Source organism: Phyllostomus discolor, chromosome 1 (assembly GCF_004126475.2).
Source record: "Phyllostomus discolor isolate MPI-MPIP mPhyDis1 chromosome 1, mPhyDis1.pri.v3, whole genome shotgun sequence".
Lineage (NCBI taxonomy): Eukaryota > Metazoa > Chordata > Mammalia > Chiroptera > Phyllostomidae > Phyllostomus > Phyllostomus discolor.
This window is the reverse complement of record NC_040903.2, coordinates 82013906-82029828: the sequence shown is the minus strand read 5'-3', so window position 1 is coordinate 82029828 and position 15923 is coordinate 82013906. Positions and strand designations below refer to the sequence as shown.

Here is a 15923-nt window from a genome sequence, read left to right as displayed (position 1 = left end):
TAAAATTTTGTTAATGTTGGAAAAATCCAGTTAGAATCCTAACACTTTATATTAGCATATATTTATATATTTCAATATGTTTTGGATCATGTATCATAAAAATGCAATCACTGTATTATTTATATAATTGAAAAAAACAAAAAAAAATTAAAAAGGAGCTCAAATGACCAAGGTAACTTCCAGAAAGTGTTCAAAAACATTACAATTTAGAATGTACAAATAAAATAATGAGGTCTATCAAATTGGAATTTAAAAAATGACACCACAAGTGCCAATGAGAGTTCAAGATGAGGGGCACTTCCATAAGCTGCAGGTGAAAATGTAAATTAGTTAATCTTTCAAGGAGCAGTTTGGCGATCTGTTTCCAAAGTGTTAAAAAACACTTTGACCTTTTCACCAAACTGCACCCTCCAGAGAGATGTTAAGAAATACTGAGAATTTCACTATCTAAAAACATTATGATCTATGTAACCTGAAAATATGAAATATTTTTCTGTTGCAAAACACCATATGTTGAATTTAAAATAAACTTCCTTTTTAAATTCTGGGGGAACAGATGAGGAGAGGGAAGGTGGGGGGGGTGGGCGTGGGGAACTGTGAAACAAAACAAATTTACTTGTGAGCTAAGATTTCGGCAGCCCCAGAGGGGTTCACTGGTATCAGTAATCAGGGGTTTTCCTGGGGAGGGGGGAGTTCAGCCTTTGTTGTTCGAATTTGACAGTTTCAAATATTTGTGGTGGTGGGACCATCATCATACAAAATGCCACCTAGCAAAGTTTTAGGTGACCAATGACTTTGTCAATTAGGTCTGCTGGTCCTGATTCCCAGGACAGTTTGAGAGTTTGGTGCAATCTGAGTATGTTGAGCATCCGGGATTGAATTTATAGCCATTCCCAGCATTTTCTCATGGGTCAGTACCTCAGTCAGAGTTTCTTCATTAGCGGCTGGGACCACCACTCTGGGCTGGCCACAGTAGTCCCACTGTTTGAGCAAGTCAGGGTTTCTCCTTTCAGTTTGCTTGTAGCCAGAAACAGGAGCATGAGGAGGCTGGGCAGCCAATTTCCCGTTTCCCACCTTTAAAGTCATTTAGAACCACAAGAATTAGTGTGTATGCCCCACTTTCTCCTAACTTGCTTTACTTCTGGTCTCCGTGTCTGCCTCACTCACTGAGTCTTGGGGATCGTCCCAAAGCAGACACAGAGGCCCCAGCCCAGGCATGTGCTACAAACTACTCTTGTCTGGCAGCCGAGTTGAATGCATCAGGACAAGCCAAACATTCCCTAACCAAGGACTTGGAGACCACCTAGAGCACTTCTCCTCTGCCTCACTCAGGTCTAGGTTCTTCTCTTCTGAATAGCGAACACACTTTTCAAAAGGCTTTTTTACCCCCGAAGAATACAAGAATCAATGTCTGCTTCTTGTATGTGCCCTGATTGGGGAACACTCAGCCTTGGTGGATTGGGACCACACTCTCACCAACTGAGCTGCCCAGCCAGAGCATCAAGAGCTTTTTTTGAATTATCTTCTCGAGGGCAGGCCCCTTGTAGTACAGTCTTCCCCACACTAGATGAGTGTTCCAGGAGCCCATCTCTATCAGTGCCCCAGCTGGCGTGTAGTAAGAGGCTGTGTTCAGCTTCAGAGAATTTTTTTTGAAGACTCTTAAAACCTATTTCACGATGGGTGATATAGAACAAACCTGCCCACACCGTGCTGAGTGTTCAGCGGTTTTTGACCAAAATAGCATGACTCCTGTGCCCCACCCTCCCTATTCACCCCATCTCACCCTCAGCAACACTTTGTTTGTTTGTTTGTTTGTTTCTTTAGATGAAGAAAATCCTCAAAGGGAAATGTTTTGCTGATGTGCAAGAAGTGAAACAAAAAACTAAAAGGCATCAAAATCGATGAGTTCAAAAACTGTTTTGAGCAGTGGGAAAAAAGTCTCAAAAGCTGTACTGTATCAAATGGAAAGTGCTTTGAAGGTGACTGGAGTTTAACATACAAGAATAAATATACACAATACTTTATACATAAATTTTTGGGAGGGTCTCCCCTTGTATGATGGACTTTCTCATTCTGTTTTACCAATTTCACCAATCTCCTATGGCCAAGCATTTAGACTGTGACTGATCTTAAACTATTACAAATAAAACTCTAATGAATAATATTGAACATAGGTCATTTTTCCACTTACACAAGTATGTCTGTAGAAAAAAATTCTAAGAGTTGGAATAGCTATGTAGCAGGATACAGCTTCAGATACATGTGGTCAAGGGATCCTTCCCACCTATTCATCAGTCCATCCGCTGACCATCTATGGGGAAACTGCCTGCTTCCCCAAACTCAGGTCAATACGTGTTTTATGAAACATGTGGACATTTGCCCATTAAAGAGTGGAAAAATAGTATCAGTGATGCTTTAATTTGAATGGGTGTTTTAATGAGTGGCACTGAGTATTTTTCTTTAGATTTAAGAGGAGATCATAGTTCCCTTTTCATGAATTGCTCATATCCTTTATTCACTTTTCAGTTATATTTTTGTTTTTTGCTTAACTGGTGTTTTTGAAGATTTCATATTTAAAAAGCGCCTTGCTTATGGTTTAAAAGTATTTTTTCAGTTTTCTTTCATCTCTGATGTTTTAACAGCTTCAGATGTTATTGATTTATAAGAAACTACTTATAAAGTGTACAACTTGTAAAAGTTTTAAACAGCTTTATTGGAGTACAATTGACATGCAATAGACTGTATTATATTTAAAATATCAGTTTGGTAAATTTTTACTGGTGTTTACCCTCATGAAATAATCACCACAATCAAAATAGTGAACACATTTACCCCCTAAAAAAGTTCTGTGCTCCTCTCAGGCTCCCATCCCATCCCCCAGGCAATGGATCTGCTTTCTGTCACTACTGATCGGTTTGCCTTTTCCATAGTTTTATGTAAACGGAAACATTCAGTATTTACTTTTTTTGTCTGGCTTCTTTCACTCTGCATAATTATTATGAGATTCATCTAATGTTGTGTGTATTCATAGTTTTTTTATTGTTGAGTAGTACTCCACAATTATCTCAAATGATTTTCAAATGGATTCAGGAAAGGTATATGCAAACATATACATACTGTGTATATATGTATGTACCTTCACAGAGAGAGTCCACTCAGCTGAGCGCAGCGACAGACCTCCTGGAACCGTTTCTGCTTCTGCGCAAACACTGGTTCTCCCACACAGGCTGGCGCCGGTGGGAAGAAGGGGGTCCCGTGGCCCAGACATATGCAACCCTCCAGTTCATCCTCAAAGGTCTGGTGTCCTGTCACCAGAAATATGTGGATGAAGATTCAAGAAAGAGATAAAAGACATTTGCATCCAGTATGGCTACACCCTGCTGGTGGCTGACCCCTGTCACTGCAAATCCAAGAAGTTTGGAGGTCCCGGTGTGTGCTGGGCTGCTGATAAGCCCACCGCTAAGGAACAAGGTTTACCTTTATATTATGCAATGACTATGGGATTTTAAGGTTAATAATGGGGGGTGGAGGATTCTTCCAGTTTAAGATGATATGAACACACACATCTATTTTTCTCCCTCCCAAAACCCCACAAAAGTATAATAAATAAGTTTTGTGGAATATGTAAATCCACATGTGTGGGCAAAACAGTAGAGGACACAACAGCAACAAAAATTTGGAAACTTGAACCCAAAACACCCAATTCTCAAGCTGGCAGCAAAGGAAAGTTCAAAATCAACATCATTTGTACCACAGCTTCAAAAGGATCAGAAATTGCAACATCAGAAAAATCTGAAACAGGTTGTGAAAGAGAGTTCCCAAATAAGGAGGTAAACTTTGTTTGAGTAACAGTGCAACCCCAGGTCCTTACTCCAGCCCAGATCAAAGAGGAGAGGTGCGTGAGACCTCACGGCTCCCTAATCACTGATGCAGACACCCTTCTTCCCCAACACGACGCCCAATGTGCTGGCCAGGTATTTACCCTCCAGAAAATAAACAGGAAAACTTTCCCACAAAATCTGACCTGCCTAAAAGTGAAACCTGAAGACACCTACTTGAGACGTTCCCCTATAAAACATTCCCCCAGATTCCACTTTCATGAAGCTCAAGGTTGAAAAGTCCTTCCCACAGGCTTAGTGTGATTCCGTTTTTAGTGTCTTTCTTGATCATGAGCAGAGAGCCAAGGATTAAAAGCCCAATGAAGAAAACATCTACCACAGAAGATGAAACCAAAATAAGCAAACAGAAAAAAGAAAAGGAAAAAAAAAACTTGGGAGGACAGAGAAACTTCAAAAATGTATCATTCTGTTATTTTTTTAAAAAAAGAAAGAATATACAAGTATTGCATCTGTGAAAGAAAAACAAGACACTGAAAAAAACAGAGAACATAGGAAAGAGCTCAAAGACATTACATACACAATAGCAGAAATTAAAACTTTGATGGGTAGATAGGAAGGTAAAGTTGAAAAAGCCTCTCAGAAAGTAGAACAAAAAGTCAGAGATGAAAAACACAAAGAAAAGTTAGAGCACCATTCGAGGAGGTCCAGTAACTGAGTTATGAGGCAAGAAGTCACCAATGAAACAATTCAAGAATAGTTCTTGGAATTGGAAAACATGTGACTGCAGATAGAAAGGGCCCACAGGACCAGGCCCAGTGAGCATTTCATCATCAAATTTCAAGACTCTAGGAAGAAAAGTAATTTCCTACAAACTTTCAGAGAGAATCAAATAAATTACATATAAAGGATGAGATGTATGAACCTTTACCTCTTTTAGAGACGAATACTGAATATTCACAAATGAAACAGTACTATGTCTGGATTTTGATTCAAAATAATTGGAAATTGGGTAGGAAGTGGGGGTAGGGCTACAGACGCAGTGTGATTGGCTGTGAACTGACCACTGTGGAAGCAGAGGGAGAGTTATAGGGGATTTATCATATTATTCTCCCTTCACAGATAGATATTTAATTTTTTCTAAAATGCAGAAATTCTTTAAATGAATAAGAATGGTTTGGATCTCTCAGCAACACTGAAAACAAAAAGGCAATGGAGTAATGCCCTCAAAATTCTAAATAAAAATTGTTTCCAAACTAGAATTCTATCCTTGAACTATAGATCAAGTACAAGGGAAGTGTCCCAGTAAACAGAATGGCCTTGGATGAATCAAAGACAGTCTATCCATTGTATGAGGAATTAAGTCAGAGAATTTGGGTGTAGATAACGGTAGGCTGGTACATTTGATAATGCAAATAAGAGCCAGTTCTCTTCAGTTTGCCTCTGACTGCTTTCCTTTGAGAAGCTCTGAGTCTAGGGGGGATAGGGATAGTAAGAAGATAATGTTTATATGTAATAATATAAAATAAGTTCTGTAACAGAGTTATGCATGATATCTTAGGGGACCCCAGGCTTGTGGCTCAGGAAAGGTTCTGTGGGGCAGGTGAGGCCTGACGTGAGTCTTAAAGAACAAGTAATGGTTACACCAATAATGAAGAAAGGGGGAAATTTTCAAGATAGAAAAACTGCCATTAACAAAGGCACAAAAAAATAAAACACTATAATATATAGAACATATCACAGAACCAAGCACAAGAAAGCATTCAGGACTTACTGGCCTTAATTAAATCACCAGTATTTTCAAGGACTTGACATATCCATTGTGACTGGAGAACAAAGATGAAACCCAAAAGTACTGTGCAGCTGTCTGTCATCCAAGAGTTAGGTCAATCGCTATGAAACAGCAGAGTCAAGAAACAAGGTACCGAAAACTATTCTGGAAGAGGTATTAAGCATCTGTAAAATTTAGGAAACAACCAAGGTGGTGAGTTCCTTAGCATCTTAAATACTTCTCCTATTGATGGACTATGGCACTTAGTCTTAGGAATATTCTGGTTGATTCACGGTTTACAAATTATTTTTGAACTAAGATTGAATTTATCCTTGCCTGGTATTTCATTTGTTTAATTCAACAAAGTTTATCTTTATTTATTCATTTGCTAGCTCATACTACAAAAAAGTTCTAAGTATCTATTAGACAAATAGATACAAATAAATACTAAATGCTGCTCATATGAAACAGTTCTAAGGATATTTGTAGATGAGTAGGAGAGACGGGTGTTAAAGATATATGCACAAGCCCTGACCAGTGTGGCTCAGTTGGTTGGGTGTTGTCCTGCACAGCGAAGGGTCCAGTTCAATTCCCAGTCAGGGCACATGTCTGGATTGTGAGTTCAGTCCCCGGTCAGGGCACACATGAGAGGCAACGAATAGATGTTTCTCTTCCTCTTTTTCTATGTCCCTTCCCCTCTCTCTAAAAATAAATAAATAAATAAAACCATTTTTAAAAGAAATTATGTACAATTCAAAATATAAATGGTTATTTTTATATGTATAAGGTCTCTGTCATATGACACACCAGAAGGACCAAATATTTTCATACCAATAAGGTTAGCTTCAACCTTACAAATACTTTCAAAGCATAATAGTAACTTTCAGTGCATATTATAAACAAGGTCCAGGAAACAATTTGATTTGGATTTTATGCTTGTTAATTTCTAATGAAAATACTAAACACTATTTACATACTCATGAGAAATTCTCAATTTTTACTCAAGATGAGTCCAGACCTATTGGATAGACTTTGAGAATTAATAAACTGACAGAACATATTATAGGGAAAGCATAACGACATAGAGATTTATTTCTTTTAAGTTTGAAAAAAAAGGAGTCTTTAACTCAAATGGAGCTTCTGTTTGTCACATACATCACCATAACCAAATAATTGTAAGTTACAATTTAACTAAAAACCAGAAGGATAAAAATAGCAAAGACTAAACATATAATATCCTTCTTTCTTCATCCTTGCTTCTGGAAGGTGTGTCTTTCCTGAACTATGAATCACTGCCACAGACCTTGCAAATTTGTTCCATGAGAGGGAAGTACCAGAGCAGCAGTAATAGTCTCATTGTGAGCTTCGCTGCCCAGGAAGGAAAGGTACACAGCCTGCAGTTTGCGGAACTCTCTTTCCCCATAAATTGCAAAAATCAAACACCGATGTTAAATTTTTTCCTTTATTGATGTGCAAGAGAAAGACAGACAGACAGACAGACAGACATTGACATTCCACTTATTTATGCATTCACTGGTTGATTCTTGTATGTGCCCTAATCATCAAACCCACAACCTTGGTGTATTGGGACAGCGCTCTGAGCAACTGAGCTACCCTACCAGGGCTGGAAACTAACGTTAAAAGAGAAATATTCCACATTGTTTCATCTTAACCTTTCTATAACCACTGTGGTGACTATATTAATATAAGGCAAGATCTTACTGTCTCCAAGCCTTCTTGGACTAGTCCCAGGGGTTGTCAGAGCCAACACCACTACTGAACTTTCGACATGTCGACCCTGAAAGGTAAATGAAAGCATGGTTCATAAAACTTTCAGCTTCCACTTGGTATTTTTGCAAATAGCACCTTTCTCTAAGCTTGCAAATAAAAATGAACAAGGCTTAAATTTTGAACCAGAATCAAAATTAAGTTTTTTACTTTCTTCCAAGACTTAGCTTGATTGTTACAGAATTTTACCAAATTTCCAGATTAATAATTATTATATAAAGCAGAAGTTTTTTAATATTGTTAAAAGCATAGCATTGTCAAATGTATATGTGAGTACTTCATCTCTGATATTTTTCCATTCCTTAAATATTCTATTTTTATATATTCCTTTTGGTTTTATTTAAAAATAAAAATTAGTATTGATTTTTTAGCTTTTCTCCTAAAACATTTTCTTTCCATATGTGAAACAAAAGTTGCAAATGATGTTGTCTTCAAAACTATATAACAATAAGTTATGCACTGCTTATTTCCTTATTTGCTTTTCCAATAAAAATTGCTCAAGCAATTATGATCACCAATTTGTGGGTGGAATTTAGTGTTACTTTCTAGGCTCTTTTGGCTAATTCAGTGTACAGCAGCAACACCTAGTGGACGTTTTGCTCTTCTCAGGGAAGAATCATTTCACTGCCTTTCAAAATATGAAGTTGTCTTATGTATAGGAATGGAAGTTGTATGGATATTGCTGGTGATTATATATCTTAATATTACTCTGGTGAGTAAAAGTGTGCATTTACAGAGTCCTCCTAACATAAATAATAATAATCAGCCTCAATTATTGAGTATCTAAAGCAGAGAGTATTTAAAATAAGTGTAACTATATAGCCTGTGCTTCCAATTCAGTATGCCATATTAATTATTTTGTAAAATAGACATTTTAAGGGAAGCAGAACCAATGCCTGAATTGTCGATAATAAACTTGCTCAGAGTTAAACCACTCATTCTCGCTTTCATTGTTGTGTACCTATGGAAAGCTACCTAACAGAGGTCACTGATGCTCTTGTGATGCTGTCCCAGGAGTTGATATGTAAAAGCAGTGAGCAAGGGAAAAAGCTATGCTAATACCACTATTTTCACTTTCTTTTGCTACAATAAGGTCGGATCTGTCAGACATGTCATTAAAACCAGTGTGGGAGAGAGAATCTTACACATTCATGGAAAAATAGAAATAGCTCCCTTCTAAATGCAATAGTGTTTAATACTGCTCTAACACTCTCACCACTCTCTTCCCTGGAATGATCTAACCTCACTGACTGTGCACAGCTCCCTTGCTGGACTGGATTAGGGACGATCTGCCAGCCCAGACAGGCACAGCTGTGTGAAGGGGCAACTCACCGCTGGCTCCCTGCTTCAGGGCTTCATCCAGCTGGTTGTAGGATCAGACACCCTGGAAGTAACCTGGACTTTGAGTGGTGCAGGAGGAAAGGGTGCAAACTGGAGTCATTTGTAAAAGGTAAACAAGAGGAGAGGCACTCAAGAGAAATTAATTATGTAATTGCTCATTAATTAATCACACAACTTCTCAGTTAACTTCTATGACCCATGGAGTACTGATTTGGGCACTGTGAACTGCAGAGCAGGGATCTGCAAACTGCAGTCAGTCTGTGGTCTGTTTTTGCATGGCCTGCAAGCTAGGGATGAATCTGAACATTTTCAGAGGTTATAAAAAAGAGAAAAGAAAAGCAAAACAAAAGAAATAGAAAAAATATCAGTATTTGAAAAAACTCTGTTCTTTCCTTCTGAGTCGCCTTTACGTTCACACTGTTACCACACTCACAACACTTCTGACACAGAGTGTGTGGGGATTTCTCCACGCCAAACAATTCCCTGCAGAGAACTGGATGGGCATCCTACAGTTTAACTCAATTCTGGCCCTCTTGACCCAGAGGTACTGTCGGATCCCACAGGTTAAGGGCTCAGTTAGTGAGACTGTTTTCCATATTGGATGCCAATCACAAGCAATACCCACCTGGGTTACCCACAATATTTATCTGGTTTGGCTACAAATCGAAAATGTCCACAATCCCTCCTTGTGTTTGATTAATTTGTTAGAGCAACTCACAGAACTCAGGAAAACGCTTACTTACATTACTAGTTTAATAAAGTATCTGATAAAGGATACAGATGAACAGCCTGCTGAAGAGAAACACAGGGGAGTCTGGGAGGGTCCTGAGCACAGGAGCATCTCTCCCTGTGGAGCTGGGCTGTGTCACCCTTCTGGTGTGGATGTGGTCGCCAGTCCAGAAGCTCTCTGAAGCCTGTGGTCTTGGGATTTTATGACAACTTCTTCATGTAGATATAATCAGTTATTAACTCAATTTCCATTCCCTCTCCCATCTCTGGAGGGTGCGGGGGCAGAGCAAATTCTAAACTTCTAATCTGGTGACCAGCCCCCATTCAGAAGCCCACCCAGAGTTGCCTCATTAGAACAAGAGACAATTATATCCCCCAGGAATTTACAAGGGTTTTGGTAGCTTTGTGTCAGGAGTTGGAGTCAAAAAACAAATATTTGTAAGGAGCTCTTACAAATAGGTAAGAGCTCCTAGAGCTCTTACCTATTGAGAAACTACAGCAGTATTTGTAGCCCTGTGCCAGGAACCAGGGAGAAGAAAGGAGGCCGAGACCAATATATATTTTTGTCCTGTTATTTCACAATATGTGACTGAGATATATGTTGCCTGCAAAACCTAAAATACTGACTGTCTGGCCTTTTACAGAAAAGGTTTGCTGGTGCTTGCTATATAAAGAATTAACCCTCAAATAAGTTAGAGTCTAGAAAGGAAATTAAAACAATAAAAATAATAAGCACAATACCATCCTTTTACCATTTCCTGTGTAATAAGCACAGAATTAAGTGTATTACATTTATTGTCTCATTTAATCTTCCTCAGAAAAACCTATGAGGAAATTACAGTTATTGTCAACTTACCAAGGAAGATTCCAAGACTTGAAAAGATTAATCACCAAGACCACATTAATGATCAGACCTGAGATTAAAATCCACGCTGGTTGACCCAGAGCATTAAAGCATTCATTTCGGGTATACAAGTGAGAAAGACAAAAGATAGAAAGTGGTAGGTGTCTTGGGGAACACAAAAACACCACATGCCGTAGAAAGCACAGAGGCAGCAGATAACACTTCCAGAGGGATGTTCTGGGAAGAGTCCATGGACAAGGCAGCTTTTCAAGTGGGCCTTGAAAGATGGGCACGATGTAGACGTGTGACCTGGTTGTGTAGGACAACAGCTATGGGACAGGATGGAGGCAGAAGCATTTGACAGGTGTTGGGGAGCAAGGATTCCCATTTGACAGGAAGAGAGTGTGCAGGAAGGGATGTCAGAGGGAAACTTAGATTAGGGGGAGATCCTAGGTAGTGCTAAATGCTGAAGGGAAAAGAGGGAATTTTAATAAATGAGACTGAATGTTTGCAACTAAACAAATGGCACAATCAGTGTGATGTTCCAGGGAGATTACTCTGACAGGAATGTGTTAGGTGAATTAGAGGAAGGAGAAACAGAGGTAGAAAAGTAAATTAGGAGACTATGAACAGTAATCCAGATCCAAGACTAGTAGGGAAATAACATAATGTAAGAGAGAGATGGAAGGAGTGTTGTTAAGGTCTCTACCTACATTTTGTCCAAAATCAATACTTAATGCACACAAAAGGGAAGTGTGAATGGCCTATGAATGGCCTGGCAATGACCCCCTTTCAAGCTAACTAGTACTTTTTCATGGCATTATCATTCTAATTCTCCAGCCTTGTGTCAACACATGCACATACACATCAATTGTACTAACTAAAGGTTCCGGTGTTGGTTCTTTTGATAAAGTCATTACTTGATTTTTGTTTTCATGGAACTTTACCTGAGTAAAAATGTCAGTGGTCTGGGGTTAGGTGGGAAGGTGCAGAGAGTAACGCCCGTGCAGTTTGATTTACCAAGTCTGCAACCCACAGGGATGGTCCTCTGAAGGGCAGTGACATCTGTAACAGATCAACAGCTCACACTACCTGATTTGGAAGTCAAAACTCGAGTCTTGACGCATATGTTGAAGCTCATATGCCAGACCTCCTTTGCTATTGTGGGCTCAGATGGCCCAATCGCCAACAGCAAGCTTGGGCCCCTTTCTGCTCTATTGTGCCTTTGGATCCCAAGTCCCACTGCCCTCAGTGCGTGAATCACCATGAGGAAAGACTTGAGTAGAGGAAGCAAGCAGGATTGTTAGAGGAGCTATTCTGGGCCTTCTTGTTATTCACTGGGCACTGCTTATTTCACTTTGTGATTTACAATGCAGCAGCTGTGTTTCAGTTTCTCCTGTAAGGCGAGCTGCAGAGAACTCTCACTAATTAAAATGGACAAAAGAGACCACAAATTACTTTACCAGTTACCACCAGGTTGACAGTCTATAGATTACAACTAAATCTTGGTCAACTGCATCATACCGTAGCTCTTCAGTGTCTATTTGAGGACCTAAAGCAGGTGATGTTTTCGGCTCAGATCCAGAGTTTAAACCTTGTGTAATATAATGTAAGCCTACCTACAGTTTTATGAGAATTTCTGTTAAGTTTTGGGGGCTTTGGCCAGAATGCTGTCATATTTCATTTCCAAAGAATACATTCTGGGGGGAATGGTGTTTCCTATATATACTCCCCATCATCAGCAACATCCATCCCAAGTTATTTACAAGCTGCAGCCAAACTCTCAAAACTTTTGGACTTAACAGCATACTGAAGTTGATTCTTTCTCCTCTCTTTCAGTTTCACGGTGGGTGGAGAAACAGATAATCACAAAGCTTCGAGAGGCCCTTGGTATGTTTGTGTGGTGGGAGAGAGCTTGTGGGAAGAAAGGAGAAACTGGAGAGTTGAGAAATAAAAACAGTTCCTGGCAAAACGGCTGAGCACAGGAGTCACTCCACTGTGTGGTAATTCCGTGCAGGCCTGTAGGGAGAGAGGGCTGGCAGCGTGCCCCACCACAGGGCTGGACACTGGGAAACAGTGATGGTTCCCCAGGACTGGTGCAGGACTGCACCCTGCCTCTTCAGTATGCTGTCGGGAGACTTATTTGCCAGTGAAGGCATCCTTGAGCCACTGAAGAAATGAATCCACGTGTATGACTTCAGGTAAGAGGCACCGAAAATAGGTTCCCTTTTCCCTGTATGTTGGAGACCTGGGCTCTAGCTTTGCTCTTAACTAGCAACTAGATGTGTGGCCCAGGATAAAATCACTTAGCATCTATGAGTTCCAGTTATGTTTTATGAATAAAGAGGTGATCTGAGGAAGAAATTCCCCCTGGCCTTAACATTCCCTGGGCCTATAATCTATCAGCGTATCTGGTAGCAGCAATAGTTGTGGAAGTCGGGTGCAGTGGTTCTTCTAAAGTTTCTCTGTCTAGTCATGTCTATAATCAGGCCAAGTCTTGTAGTTTGTGGTATTAACACGAGGCACAAAATAACTGTGTGTCATCAGAAACAGTTTGGAAAAGACATTTCCCCTAACTAAATTAAATTTCACTGCTCAAACATAATAAAATGCTATAGAAAGAAAATATCAGCGCCACCACAAATCAGCATTGGAGGAACAGCTCTAGAAAACATCTGGAAAATAGCCTTAAGTTAACAAACCACTAGATAAAATGTTTGATTTCCCAGTCACTGATGCTACTAACTGCAAAAGCAGTTAAAAGGTTTTATGAGGAATGATATCTTGGCGCTGGATGAACAGCAAGAAAGCCAGCTGTTTGCACTTGCTGAGGACCAAGTGCCAATGTACATACTATAATCCACACTGTCAGCAGAGTAGGTACGGGCAAAGCGGACAACATGGGGGAAAGCCCTGATTGGGCAGGAGTGATCAGACCGCTGGGACTAAATAACAGGCAAGTGCATCTTTTTACAATAATAGCTCACTTCCAGGGCAACTTCCTTGTGAAATGTTGTTCCTTGCTATATATGCATTCAATTGCTTTTACTAGAAATTTATATCACTACCTGGAAAGAACTCCTATTTCCAGGCAAGAGTCCTTCTAAACTATAACAGATGTTGGAAACCCTCCGAGACCAGTCTAAAGAGAAAAGAAGGAGAGGGTATCAACAAGGACTGTATTAGTGACAGACAGAAAAGGGACCCAGAGATGAGTAATGTGAAGACAGATAAGCTGATAAACGCACTAAAGCAAGATAATATGAAGCCTTCAAACTTCTCACTTTAAAGAACTGGAGGATTATATCCATCCTGCAACACATATTTTGAAAGAGACTAAGGTAAACTTGCAAACAAAGGGGGGAAAAAGGAGTGTTCAGGCACCAGGATGGCATGTTATTTGCAATGCTACTTGGGCACTCATTGAAATCAGCACTTCTGTGGCATTTAAAAGGAAAAGTCTGATCAAGTTTGCCATCATTCATTCAATGATTACTTGTTGAGCTCCTTAGTATGTATTGGGAAAGCTTTTTCTCTTTTTTTAATTTTAAGATTGTATTCCTTTATTTTTAGAGAGAGGGGAAGGGAGGGAGAAAGAGAGGGAGAGAATGTGCAAGAGAAACATGGATCAGTTGCCTTTCACACTTTGCCAAGCAGGGTTATAGCCTGCCACCCAGGCATGTGCCCTGACAAGGAATTGAACCAGCAACCTTTCTTTTCACAGGCCAACACTCAATCCACAGAGCCATATCAGCCAGGGTGTACCAGGAAAGCTTTTAAATCTGGTGGGAGGAATAATGATAAACAACTAGATATGGTCTATGTGGAGGACACATTATTCAGGTAATCTCATGAACAAATGATTAATCATCACCTACAAAAAGTATTATGAAAACAAAAAAATATGTGGAGAAGTGGTTTCTTATTTTTTATTTGTATACTAGCAAAGATAAGTAGAAATCAAATAATCACAAAAAAATAAATAAAAATTACTATTCTTTTTAGTGCTACAAAGAAAGGTAAATGGTTCTATGAAAGAATAATTAGATTTGAACTCGTCAGAGGTAAGAGATGGCTTCCCTGAGGAAGAGGTATTTTAACTCTAATCAGAAGGACGAATGGAGTTTAACTGGGTGAAGGAGGAGCTGGGAGGGAGTTGGGGAAGGGTTCTCTAGGAAAAGGTCAGAAGAAAGGGAGTGATCAAAGAGCGGCAAGGCTGGTGTGCAGGACTGGAGAGTGCCCACATAGAGCATGCTGCACACTGAAACTAGAAAAAAATGCAAGCAAAATTTGCAAAAATCTAGAGGTCATATGAAAGAGTTTATATTTATTCTCAAAGCATTAAAGTGTTTTTATTTGGAGAAAACATGATCAGATTTGGTGTAGGTTCACTCTGGCTGCAGTGACTGGGATGGATTACAGGGACAGGAATGGCTGCCAACAGACTGGTCAGCAGATGATTCCAGTAGTCCAAGTGATGGAAGATGGCGGCTTGTCCTTGAGTGGGGGTGATGTGGGGATGGAGTTGCAGCTAGACTCAAAACCTGTACAAGGTAAGCATTTTATGTTATGATTGGGTAGAGAGAGGTGCTGACAGGTCCAAGAAGCTGCACTTTTCATTCAAGCAAGAATTTGGTTTGAATGCTGAATGTAGAAAGAAGGCAATGGCACTCTAAGGAACAGTCAAGGAGCCGTAGCATGTCCTTTCTTGTTCATGCAGCTTCCTGGTATTAGGCAGTCACTTACGCTGAAAATACCATAGTGACATAGAAGGAGGGGGAAATATAAGGGGCCCAGAGTTCCTTTTCATTTTGGTCCATCCTTATTCATCAGGAAACTAAAAGCAGAGTATTGATAGGATTGCATATATAAATAAGTGAAAAACAAAGTTGAAAAACAGTTGAGTTGGTTTTGTGGAGTATTTTCACTCTTCTATTAAGAAAAAAAAATATATGTATGAGCTAAAAAGTACAAATTGTGTAATTTTGGTGTTCCTACAAGTTAAGTGCTCTTTATATTTCATTTAAACCAGTATTGTACAATATAAAGATAAATGGTAAATTTTATGATAATTAAAATTTTTAATTTTTCTTTATTTAGAATGATGTTCAATTTAAAAAAAGACACCACAGCAACTTAAAAAGAGACCATGGAAGAAAAGGGAAACATTTTAGTACCTTTGATAACAATTTTTCCTTGCACTTTTCAACCAGGCATCGTGCATCTTTATTTTGCACTGAGTCCCCAAAATTATGTAGCAGACCCTACATAATGCATTCCTTAATAGTTTGTAATTGGCTATTTACCTGCTAAATTCCTACTAGATTGTCGCATTGCTGAACACATGGTAGGTGGGAAGGAAATTAAAAACAAATCTGGACGTAGGTAAGGAGGGACTTTACTTAAAAGGAATATTGCGACAGGAGGAGAATGACCATTGCAATAGAGAGAATGGTTTGACCCTACAATGCACAGGTGTCTCTGTGGTCTTTATGAAAAGAGGATTTTGGACACAGACAGGTGTGCACAGTGGAAAGATCACATGAAGACACAGAAGGGAGGTGCCATCTGCAAGTCAATGAAAGAGGCCTTAAAAGAAACCAAATCTGCCAAT

At 39.4% G+C, this 15923-nt stretch overlaps 1 pseudogene; it reads right to left on the bottom strand.

The window, feature by feature from the left end:
* Positions 1-721: 721 nt before the first annotated feature.
* Positions 722-15643, bottom strand: LOC114491966 (annotated as a pseudogene).
* Between the last annotated feature and the right edge of the window lie 280 nt (positions 15644-15923).